The sequence below is a fragment of the Lissotriton helveticus genome, chromosome 4_1 (genome assembly GCF_964261635.1).
Source record: "Lissotriton helveticus chromosome 4_1, aLisHel1.1, whole genome shotgun sequence".
Taxonomy (NCBI): domain Eukaryota; kingdom Metazoa; phylum Chordata; class Amphibia; order Caudata; family Salamandridae; genus Lissotriton; species Lissotriton helveticus.
In genome coordinates, this window is record NC_136063.1 from 1,694,091,999 (window position 1) to 1,694,103,464 (window position 11,466).

An 11,466-nucleotide genomic window follows, 5' to 3' on the forward strand; every position below is an offset into this window, starting at 1 on the left:
GGCTTGCAGCAAGAACAGCCCCTTCCATATCTTTCATTTTAAGGAAGAAAACACATTCAAGCCCTTTAATATGTTGGAATCCATAATTGGAGGAATTCTGTATTTCCCCTGAAAAATGGAAATTTCTAATTACAAGATCCCCAGTGAGAGTGTGTTTGAGGGGCTTTTAACGCACGGCTGAATTTCTTTACCATGTGTGGCAAATTGGCTGATGAAGTTTCTGTAACCCTTTGAGGACCCCCACCCCATCCTTGTTCCGGCCTGGCTCTGACTGAAGAGAAACAATGCAAGTTGATACTTTGTTTCTCTTCAGTCGGAGTCCTGGGCGCCACTAGGAGCTCAGAGCAGACTGCAGCTGCTGCTGTAGAGCCTGTCTCTGTCACAGCACTCTGCAGATGAGATGAGGGGGCCCCCTTCACGTACTGGACACTGGGGGCGCCCCGCACCGCGGGGGCTGCGGGGGTGTTTGTTAAGCCCCTGCCCTCCAGTGCCAGAACAGTCCGCCAGAGATAAAAAAAATATATATACATACAAACACTTTCCGTCTGAGCAATCGGCAGTTTCATTAATGCCTCCCTTGGACAAAGAGACAGAAATGAACTCTGCAAAATATAACAGCGAGGCCTGAAGCTGCAGGGGCCATGCTTCAACCCTGTGGTGAGAGCGGGGCCGGGGCCCCATCACCAGGCTGTTTTTGCCTCTCGGCCTCTGCGTCGAGGAGCTTTAGTCATTCACCCCCAGCAGTCACCGGGTGCAGGGCCTAGCGCCAACGAGGGCCTCTCTGGGCGCTGCGGGGCGGGTGTCTAGGCCCTTCATAGAGGCGCGCCTAGAAGCGGCTCTGAGGGATACGTCTGTGACGCGCTGCTGAGAAGGGATTCAGGTGCTGCTGGGCAGGGGGTTGTATAACATTCATTGTTAGGAACATCCCTCAAAGCGCTTCTCTGGACTTCTCGACGCTGGAGTTCGCCTTACTGAAACCTGCCGATCTGTCGGCAGAGGAGTCACCTCAACATGGTTGCACCTGGGCTCCTGTTGGTCGCCAGCTGTCTTCCTGTGGCAGCTTCTTGCATCCCTCGGAACCACGGAGACCAAGTACAGTCCTCCCTGTTTATCTTTGGTGCTGTGTGGGGTCCAGTCCTGCATGACCCCTCGACCCTTCTCCCTCAAGCCCCAGTCTTGGCTCACATGCTCCTGGCCAGGGCCTCCTGTCATGTTTCGCTATTTCTTTTTCTATGGATTCGGGTTATGTTTGATTCCTTCTGACCGTTTTGCTCTCCTTTGTTCTGGCCCCTGGGGGGTGTTAAAGGGTCTGAGGCCCGAGCTGCGTGACTGACCCTGTCATGTGCCTCGGGGACTGTGGTCCGGGGTAAGCCCCCCCCTCGTACCAGCCCCCTCAAGGCCAGGACCTCCCACATGTGCTGTGTACTAACAGGCCTCAAAGGCGCTCATCCACAGCCGTCCCCTCTGCAGCTTCCTGGCACTAGGAGGATAGGTCCCTTCACCCCGCAGCTCTTGCAGTGTCTCCCTGACCACCCGTCTCTGCACTCGGTGCAGAATCACTTGCTTTGGAATCGAGTAACAGCAGTGCTTTAAATGGGACGGTACTCACTGGTACGGAGTACCGGCACTTTTTATTTTTCTCCCTTTGAGTACCGGCACTTTTCCTTCGCCAAGGACAGTACCGGTACTCTTAGGGGAAAGTCAGGCAGGGCAGACTCGATGGCATTGGGGGCTGTGAAAGTGCTCTGCTCAGCTGCTGCTGAAAAAGAGAAGGCAGAATGGAGGGAGGGGCTGTGTACACCTCTGAATGGAGCCGCTGCTGAGCATCCCGCAGCGGCTCAATTGCATCAATTAAGGGCTGTTTAGGGTTGTGGATGCCCTGTGCCCCTCCGTGAATAAAAGTGAAGGGTCCAATCAGACCCTGGCCAGTCAATCACACTGTAGGTGTGGGACTCTGAGCCTATCCCCTACCCCACAAATCTAATTACAGCTTGACACCCAAGATCAATGCACCTCTCAGCACAAATCTGCGAGGAGGGGTGGGGGTGGGGGAGATTTCACACACTACCCAGCATCAGATTGGGAAGGCAGACAGTGGGCGATGGGATGGTGCCTAAGGGTCTCTCTGCTTTTCTTCCCTGCTTGTCCAGGCTAGCGCCCTGAAGCTATAGTTTGCTGGGAAAGCGGGAGAGTTAGTGAATTGGCCTTGCTGTGTGCCTGTTCTTAGCACCTTCGCCCCAGTGTCTTTCAGGCCTTGGTGGGGGTGGGGGGGGTATGTTTGCATAGACTGTGAGGCATCTTTCCAAGATAGGAAGATTGAGAGGATGTAATGTTAGGGTCAGAGCTGCCTAATAAGAAAATATGTAAATAGGTTTGAGTCCCAGCTTCAGCTCAACATCCTGTGATTCTGGGCAAATGACTTTTATGTTTCATATGTTCCTAGGCTCAGAGACAATCTGTATTGGTATGACATTCCCACAATAATAAACGTAACCTTTTGCACATGGGAGGAAAAGCCAAATACTCTACAGATAGCAGAAATATTTCTGTATTCAGTTTCAATTTCAAAAGCTTTATTCGGTTTGCAAAGCACAACCATACAAGCAATCATAAAATACATAGATATCATTATTATTACCAGTTCTCGTTAAATACATCAGTAATACTTGTCTGCAAAATAAATTTGTACACACTTTTGATAAATACTATAGTGCAAACTTACAAAAAAAGTGCCTTGTGCGATCTGGACTACAAAATGTGCAAATAGTGCTATAAGATGGTACAGTATGTGCAAATTTCGCAATAAAGTGCCCTGTGCACTCTAGACTACATAATGTGCAAATATCGCTATACAGTACCTTTACTAAATAGTTTGCATTTCGTACAAATTTCCTGAAATGACAAGCGATCTGCAAGGGAGTGTACGACTTTTTACAGTAAAGTGCCTTATGCCACAATTTTATAATTCATATAGAATTTATAAAGATTCAGGGCCAGATTTAGGTATCCAAATACCAGTCGGCAACGGCCGAAATTCGGTAATTTCGGCCATTACCGACCGGTATTTGTAGGAGTCAAAATACTGCCGAATCGGTAAATACCGAATCGGGATATTCCGAATCCTTATTTACCGAATTCTTAATTACCGAATCGGTAATTAAGAAATGGTAAAAAATGACATTTGAGATGTAGGAAACCTAAAAAATACAGAATTTCATGAACTTCGGTATTTAAGAGTCGGTAAATACCATGGATTGAAAGCAGGTGGTAAGGTGGCAGACTATAAAATAAGGTCCCAAAATGCAACAGTGCAACAAGAATGGCGCCATTCTACATCCTAGCAAGGCGGCTACGGCTACAGGCAGCAGGAGAGAGGGTATGGAGAAGGGAGGAGCAAGTCTACAGGCAGAGGATAACGCTCTTCCAACTGACTGAGCCAGAGATACTGCAAAGGTACAGGCTACACCCCCAAACCATCCTGGACTTGATCAAGGACCTGCACCCACTCCTGGATCACCCAACAAGGGCACACGCCATCCCACCCCATGTGCAGGTGCTGTGTAGCCTACACCTGCTTGCCTCTGGGAGTTACCAGAGTGTGATTGCTGCAGTAGGTGGGGTGTCCCAGAGCTGCCTGTCCCATTTCTTCAGGAAGTTCCCGGAGGCCATGATGCAGAGAATGCATCATTATATTAGGTTCCCTGACACACCTGCGGAACTTGCTAGGACCAAAACAGATTTCTATCAACTGGCACACTTCCCTCACGTGATAGGCTGTATGGATGGCACCCACATCCCACTCTGCCCACCTGCAGCCACAGAACACATTTACAGGAACCGGAAGTCAACGCACTCAATCAATGTGCAGGTGATATGCAACGCTGGCAACATCATAACAGACATTGTGGCCAAATTCCAAGGGAGTACCCACGACTCGTACATCTTCCAGAACAGTGGGATATACACACGCCTTGTTGCTGGTGATTTCGGGGATGGATACCTGCTAGGTAAATAACTGTGACACACCCTGATAGTCAATGCAGATGGATCAATCATGAGTATGTAACTAATGGCATTCTCTTTTCCAACTAGGTGATAGCGCATATGCTCTGCGGTCCTTTGTTCTCACCCCCTACATGAATCCATCTACCAGGAGTGAGAGGCGTTACAATGTGGCACACAGAGCAACACGCAGCATTGTAGAACGCACATTTGGACTACTAAAAAGCAGGTTTCGCTGCCTCCATAAGAGTGGAGGTGCACGGCAGTACACTCCAATCATCTGCTGCAAAATATTAGCGAACTGTGCCATGCTGCACAATCTTGCCACCAAGGAAGACAGAGGTTGAGATCAAACATCATGAGGACATTGATGATGGGACAGAACAGGCAGAGCCCTATGCAGCAGAAGCAGCACCAGCAACAGATGGTAGACTGAGACGGGCAGAGATCACATGCAGCTATTTCTAAGTAAGTAAGGAGACACAGGCATGCTTAGTATTTGAAGTACGTAGTTTAATAGTCACTAGGGCACTTTATTGATACCACACCATGGTACTACAATGTCTGTATTCCACACTGGGGGGCCACAGTTGACCTCACCGTGACCTGTCCTGTGGGTTGAGGGCATCGTCAATGTTTGCGCCCACGCACTACAGTGCGGGATGTACGAGGCTGGGTGTCAACAGGCGCAGTGGTGCCTGGGTCAGCAGATTGGCGCCTGCTGCTCCTACAAATGTCAGGAACAAGAGTGCTAGACCCACTCCTGCTGGTGGAGTCTTCTGTGTCCCCGACACCTGTGTCTCCAGCAGCGGCTGCCTGGTGCGTCAGCAAAACCTCCATGGCAGAGGTGACTCTCCCCATCCCCCTCGACAAATCGGTGCAGCAGTGCACAATGTCATCCTGCATGGCAACAGAGCGCCGGCATAGCAGGGATGTTGCACTGGCAAAACCGCATGCACTGACGATTCCTGCGCCTCTCAGAGTTGTCACGCTCTAGTTTCTCACAGAGGGCACTCATGCACTGTGTCATTTCCCTCATGCCCTCTGCCATGGAGTGCATGCTTTCTGTCATGGAGCCAATCCCCCTGTCAATGTTGGACATCCTGCTGTTTAATATGCGCACCTGTCTATGCACCGCTAAAATGCCCTTTGCCTGCAGGCGCTGGACCTTCACCATGGTGGCCTCAAGACCACAGAAGACCCCCTCTCCATCCTGGCCTTCGCCTTTCTCCCGTACCCTACGGCCTCGGACACCAGCAAGCACAGCTCCAGATGAACTCTGCTGCCCATCGTTGTCAGCCAGAGGTGGATTAGTTGGTGTGGGAGCCTCCACATCTTCCTCATCTGATGTTTCGAGGATCCTGAGAGGGGGCACATCATGCCTCCTTGGCCTTCCCAGCACAGATGACTCTGAGGTTGGTGTTGGGGAAAGTGCAGGTGCTTCCAAATGTTGTGACCCAAACAGCAGAGGTGACAGTGGCTGTGGTGTGGTGGGTCGCTCCGGTGTAGTGGCTGCCTGCGCTGTGGATGTTTTTTCAAGAACAGTGCTTGGTCCTGATCTGTCGGATGTTTTCTCCCTCATCTCCGTTGCCGGTGCCCTCTCCTCCCTCTCCTGCGCTGTACTGCGCAATGACTCTCTGGAACATGCATCTTAGCTTGTTTTCTTGCAGCTCTGGCTGAGCTGTCAGCATCCCCGATCCCATGGATACTGTCTGGCTCCAGGGTGGATTACACCAGCTGCTCCAGGTCTGTCAGTCTGTGGTGCACGGCTCCTCCCTCCACCTGTGGCTCCGGCTTCTTTCCTCTGTGTGGCAAGTTTTTTTTTGGTAATGATCTGCAGATCATACCACCTTTTCTTTAGGTCATCTATGTCCCTGTGTATGACCCCAATGGCATTGACCTTGGACTGGATCTCCAGCCAGGTGTTATGTTTTACAGACTCTGCAACATGCAGAAACTGCTTGCCAAAGAGCTGGGTGTGGTGTTTGACCACCTCCTCCACCAGCACCTGCAGTTCTACTGGGCAGAATTTCATCTTCCTCTTATGCTCAGCTCCATCCTTCTGGCTATCCTGTGACTCCATCATGCAGCTCAGCTATGCTCAGGGCAGCCTGCTCCTCTTTTTCCTCCAGCTCTCCAAACAGTTGAGTTGCTCTGCACCTGCATGGGTGTGGCCACTTCCAGGTACTGGGGAGGGGTAGTTGCGTCTGATTGGTTGGTTCCTCTGTTGCTTTGTTGTGGGGTGTGGTGGGTGTTCCTGATTGGTTGACTGGCTCACATGGGTTCTTTTTGTTTTACCGAATCGGTATTTACCGATTCGGTATATCTCATTCATTCCTATGGGCATGGAGGACGATAGGGTTGAATGGGTATTATCGAATTGGTATTTACCGAATCGGTATTTATCGATTCAGTAAATACTGATTGGGATATCCGAATGTTACTGAATCAGTAATTTTTACAGATTTTTTAGCTACATCCCGTTTTCCGATTCAGAAATACCGAATCGGTATGATTCGGCATTTATGAATCGGTAAACTGGGATTATCTACATCTGGCCCTCAGTGTCAAGTGCATTAAAATTGGAATGTTTGTTTGTTTGCATTAATAACATTCTAAACATAGTAAATACAGTCCCCTTGCATAATGCCGCAAACGCTCAAAAAGTGCTATTGTGCTATTAAATCAATAGAGCCAGCAGAAGGAAAGCTCATAAAACTATGGATTTCCTAGCAGCTATACATTTCAGGATATAAATTGCTACATGGAAGTAGATATCTGGACTTTCCAATGAACACATTAACTTCATTGCATTTGTAGTGGATCAAATGTTATACTTTAAAAGGATAGGCTTCAGATAAAATTTCCTTAAAAATAAGTAACATTTACAAAATAGTAAAAAGTGGCAGCAACTTTGTTTGGATGTATTATCACATGGACATTTGGAGTTGGAACTTTTTTTCATAATGGGAAAGGCCACAAGATGATGAGCTATCCCTAACCTAAGACGTATCAAAACAAAAAAATGTGAACGTCTTGTCGCTCCTGCCAAATAAGCCTGAAAACCAGTTCTAAGATCCAATTGCTGGTAAAACACTAGAGTAGGTTGTTCTCCAATCAATTTACTGCGGGCCTCCTTTTTGTAAGCCAAAAAAGTTCCTTTTAACTCCTTTTTTGATATCTGTACTACATATTCTGGCTCCACATAAATATTACAATTAAATAAAAGGCTAAACCAGTGGTAAATATAACTTAACCAGGGAATGCGGGAACAATGGTCCAACTTTATATAATCATTAATTATGGACTGAGTAAATACTGTTTCATTTTTGGACCAAATGGAACGCCATAGGAGTAGGGGGTGAAGGGCGGCTAAATCTGAAATATAGTTAATGCCAACTTCCTGATGTATTAATTCAGTAGAGGCTGACGATGGGACACTCAACAGCCGTTTAAGGAAATTATTTTTGTCTTGCTGGAGTGATTTGTCACAACAATGGCCCAATACTCCAGCCCCATACAAGGCGGATGAAACACACCTAGCATTGTATATCGCTACCATATCTTTTAGCCTACGATCCCCAAGTTTTTTAGCAAATCTAAAGATGCTGTTGGTATTCCTACTCATCTTGTAGCGTACGTTCTCATGTTCACCTAACCATTTCCCATTCCCAGCAAATGTTATGCCTAAGTAGCAAAATGACTTAACCATTTGTACTTTAGTGTTATCCAAATAAAAGGATCATGTTAGGTTAGCTTTCTTACCACATGACATTAAAAAATGTTTTGGATTTCCATTTGTACTTTAGTGTTATCCAAATAAAAGGATCTTGTTAGGTTAGCTTTCTTACCACATGACATTAAAAAATGTTTTGGATTTGTTAATTAAAAGTTTTCTACCATTAATAAACACTGTAAAATTATCAATGAGCTGCTGAAGGCCTATAGGAGTACGTGAAAGTAAAACAGCATCGTCAGCGTATAACAAAATTGGTACAACCTTCCTGTCTATCATTGGGGCATCCGCAGGTATCTGGCTGAAAATCATATCAATTTGATTAATAAATAGTGAAAATAAAAGAGGGGCCAAGATACAACCCTGCCGGATGCCCCGCCTTACATCAAAGAAGGGAGTGCGTTCACCGGTAGGCCCATATCGTACACCGCTAGATCGTCTCTCATATACTCTTGCCAGGAAATACAAAATCTCTCTTGGGGCCCCAGATTCGAGCAGTGTGGACCACAAAAGAGAGTGGTCCACAAGGTCGAAAGCACTGCTCAAATCTGGAAAGCATAAAAACAAGGTGCCCCCCTTCACTGATGTGTATTTACTAATGAGCAGGTCAAGGTTAACACATTGTTCTAGGGTTCCTAGGCCCTTTCTAAATCCATATTGTACTGGGGATAGAATCTTATTATCTGAGGCCCAGGTTTCCAACCTTTTTAATAAAATCCTGCTCATAACCTTTATAGATGAATCTAGCAGGGATATTGGGCGATAATTACATGCTTCGGAACGAGACACTTTTTTAAAAAGGGGAATAATTAATGACTGACCCCAGGACATGGGGAAGTCACCCGATGCTGCAACATTAAAAATCCTTGCTAAAATCGGGGCCCACAAGTCCATTTAATTTTTATATAGTTCTACCGGAACCCCGTCGGGGCCTGGTGCTTTAGCTAACCCCTCGTGTACTTCTTCTACGCTAATTAGCAAGGGTAATGTGGGCCATGTAAAATCATAGTTTGGTGATAAAGTTAAGACCTCCCTATCTGGGTTAAAATTATTGGAGAAAGGTTCGATCCATGCATTACAGTTTACACATGAAGTTAATTCAGGCGTGCAGTCATTTTGTAAAAAGGGTCTGTTTACAATTTCCCAAAACAGTTTACTATTGTTTGTGTCTGCTGCCAAACTTAATTTTTCCCACGCTTCCGCTTGAAGCTCCCTTTTCCGTGCCTCAATAACTAGCCTATAGGTGAGGCGTAAACCATGGATATGTATTTGATTACGGGGTTTGGTACCTAAGGCAAATTTCAGATTACGTAGAGCCTGGGTACACTTTATATCAAACCATCCTGCATTAACCTGTTTGGCACATTTAATGCTCCTTGTTAATATACTTTCTTTTAATTGTTTTATTTATCTCATAAAAATCATTAAGCAATATATGTGGATAGACCTCAATACTAAGGCAGTGGTCAATTTCTTTCCGGCATTTAGTTACCACCTCTCTTTGAATCTTTACAGGGTCCACTCCATCCCATTTAATCCTCATGCCATTGGGTCCTATTGGGATGATGTTAGAAATACACTCATCAGTGTTATGTGGTTTGTTTCCCCAACATAACAATGAAATGGAGATACTATTCTGATCGCTTACAACCTGTTCGGAGATCCATAAATTTGAATAGATGCTATTGCATGAAATAAGGATGTGATCAATATTGCTATCAGCATTCCTACCTGTGAAGGTTGGGAATTTAATATTGCCCCTTCTCATGGAGCAGTTAAGTAGTTCTAAATCAAATTTTGCCATCATCGTATTTAGGACTAAACCATAGTCACAATGAAGGAAGTGTAAGTAATCAGCATTGTTATCATTGGCGATGCAGTGACCCTTCATAAACCCACATGTCTTGGTCTGCGCCAGTGGGCACACTTGAATATTGAAGTCACCAGCCCATACAATAATAGCCAATTTGCTGGAAAATGCCAATACCCTATCAATCTCCTTTTCTAGGGCCTGTAGTATAATTCCCCTACTACTGTTAACATTTTTATTATAATAGTTAATTAGGACAAGATCTTTACCCCTATGAAAATCTAGCCTCATTACCTGGCTATGGGTATCTATTGAGGAGCAGCTTTTTAATTTTAAACCCAGTTAGTTTATTTGACACAAGTAGCAAGAGGCCACCCTTCGCTCTTCCCGCTGGGGAAGTAACCGCACTCAGCCAATGCGAGGTGTAGCCCTCCACAGAAATCGATTCTTTACACCAGGTTTCCTGCAGGCAAATTATATCATAGCCTGAGGAGAGAAAATCCCTCCAGAAAGGTGTGTCTAACTCCTTAGTAATGTAACGTAGTCCTCATTGTCAATGGGGGCAATCAACTCCTCGGCTAATGTTAACCCAATAATAGGTACCCCCCCAGGGGATGTATAGTTTAATTTGCTATTCTCAGCAATAACTATTCCTGTATCATCCTGCCTACAATCTTGCAGTTGTTGGAGAGGGGGGAAGGATGTCAGTCATTATCCTCCAGGGGACTTAATGCCTGAAATCTATTATATAGTGGAACTGTAAAGTGGGGGTGGTATTAGTGGCAATGACATTTTGTTGAGATGACGATAGTATAAATTTGGGCTATCAACATTATTTCTCTCCAGCATGTGTCTATAGAAATAGCCCAAAGGCAAAAGGTTTGTATATATATATAGAATACATAGGACTTGTAGTACGGTAGAACTTCGTGATCAGCACCAAAAAGAGGCAAGTGCACGGTTGGAAGCAAGGGGTTACAAAAGAACTGAACTTAACAAAGCCAGAACCAAGGCCAATAAAGTTGACAGGATGAGTTTATTAGCAGAAACCTCAATAAATAAGGATGCAACAAACTCGACAGACAATAGCAATGAAATCAGACTAATTACCAGCTATAGCAGACAAGCCCGCTACATATCCAACCTGCTGAGAAAACAGTGGCCAGTAATCCTTACTGACTCTGTACTAAATGATATCCTACCAGATAAACCAACAATAACATATAGAAGGGCTTACAGCATGCGTAATGATTTGGTATCCAGTGCACCAGAAACTATCAAGAATGATGATTGGTTGTCACCCCGTAAGGGTTTCTACCGCTGCATTTCTTGCCGTGCATGCCATTTTGGCATTAATACCAGGACCTACACAACTCCCTTTGATCCAAAACCCATTGCAATTAAAGCTCACTACATTTGCAGAACAGAGCTAGCAGTGTATGTCTTAACCTGCACTTGCAATTTGAGATATATAGGGAGCACCAAACTACCTGTATACCAGCGTATTCTCCAGCATCTCCGGGCTATTGTGAATTGTGATCAAAGCTACCCTGTAGCTCGACATTTTGACCAATTTCACAATAGAAACCTATCTCAGCTAAACTATTTTGTAATAGATGCTGTAAGAACATCTAAAAAAGGAGGGGATTACGAAAAGAAATTAAGACAACTGGAGTCAATGTATATCATAAGACTCAATAGTAAAGCCCCTGCAGGTCTTAATATGGGAGAGGATTTAAGGAATTTTCTATAATTCTCCGTACATTACCTTTTTTCAGGTAATATGTTTCCGTTTAGATCCAGAATGCTCACAGTAGAAGCTAAGGTGTGCAATTGGAGCCACCAATGTAATTATTTGGTATAGAAAAAAGAAAAAAATGATTTGGATAGGTTTCCCATTGTGTGACTTTTGGAGCAA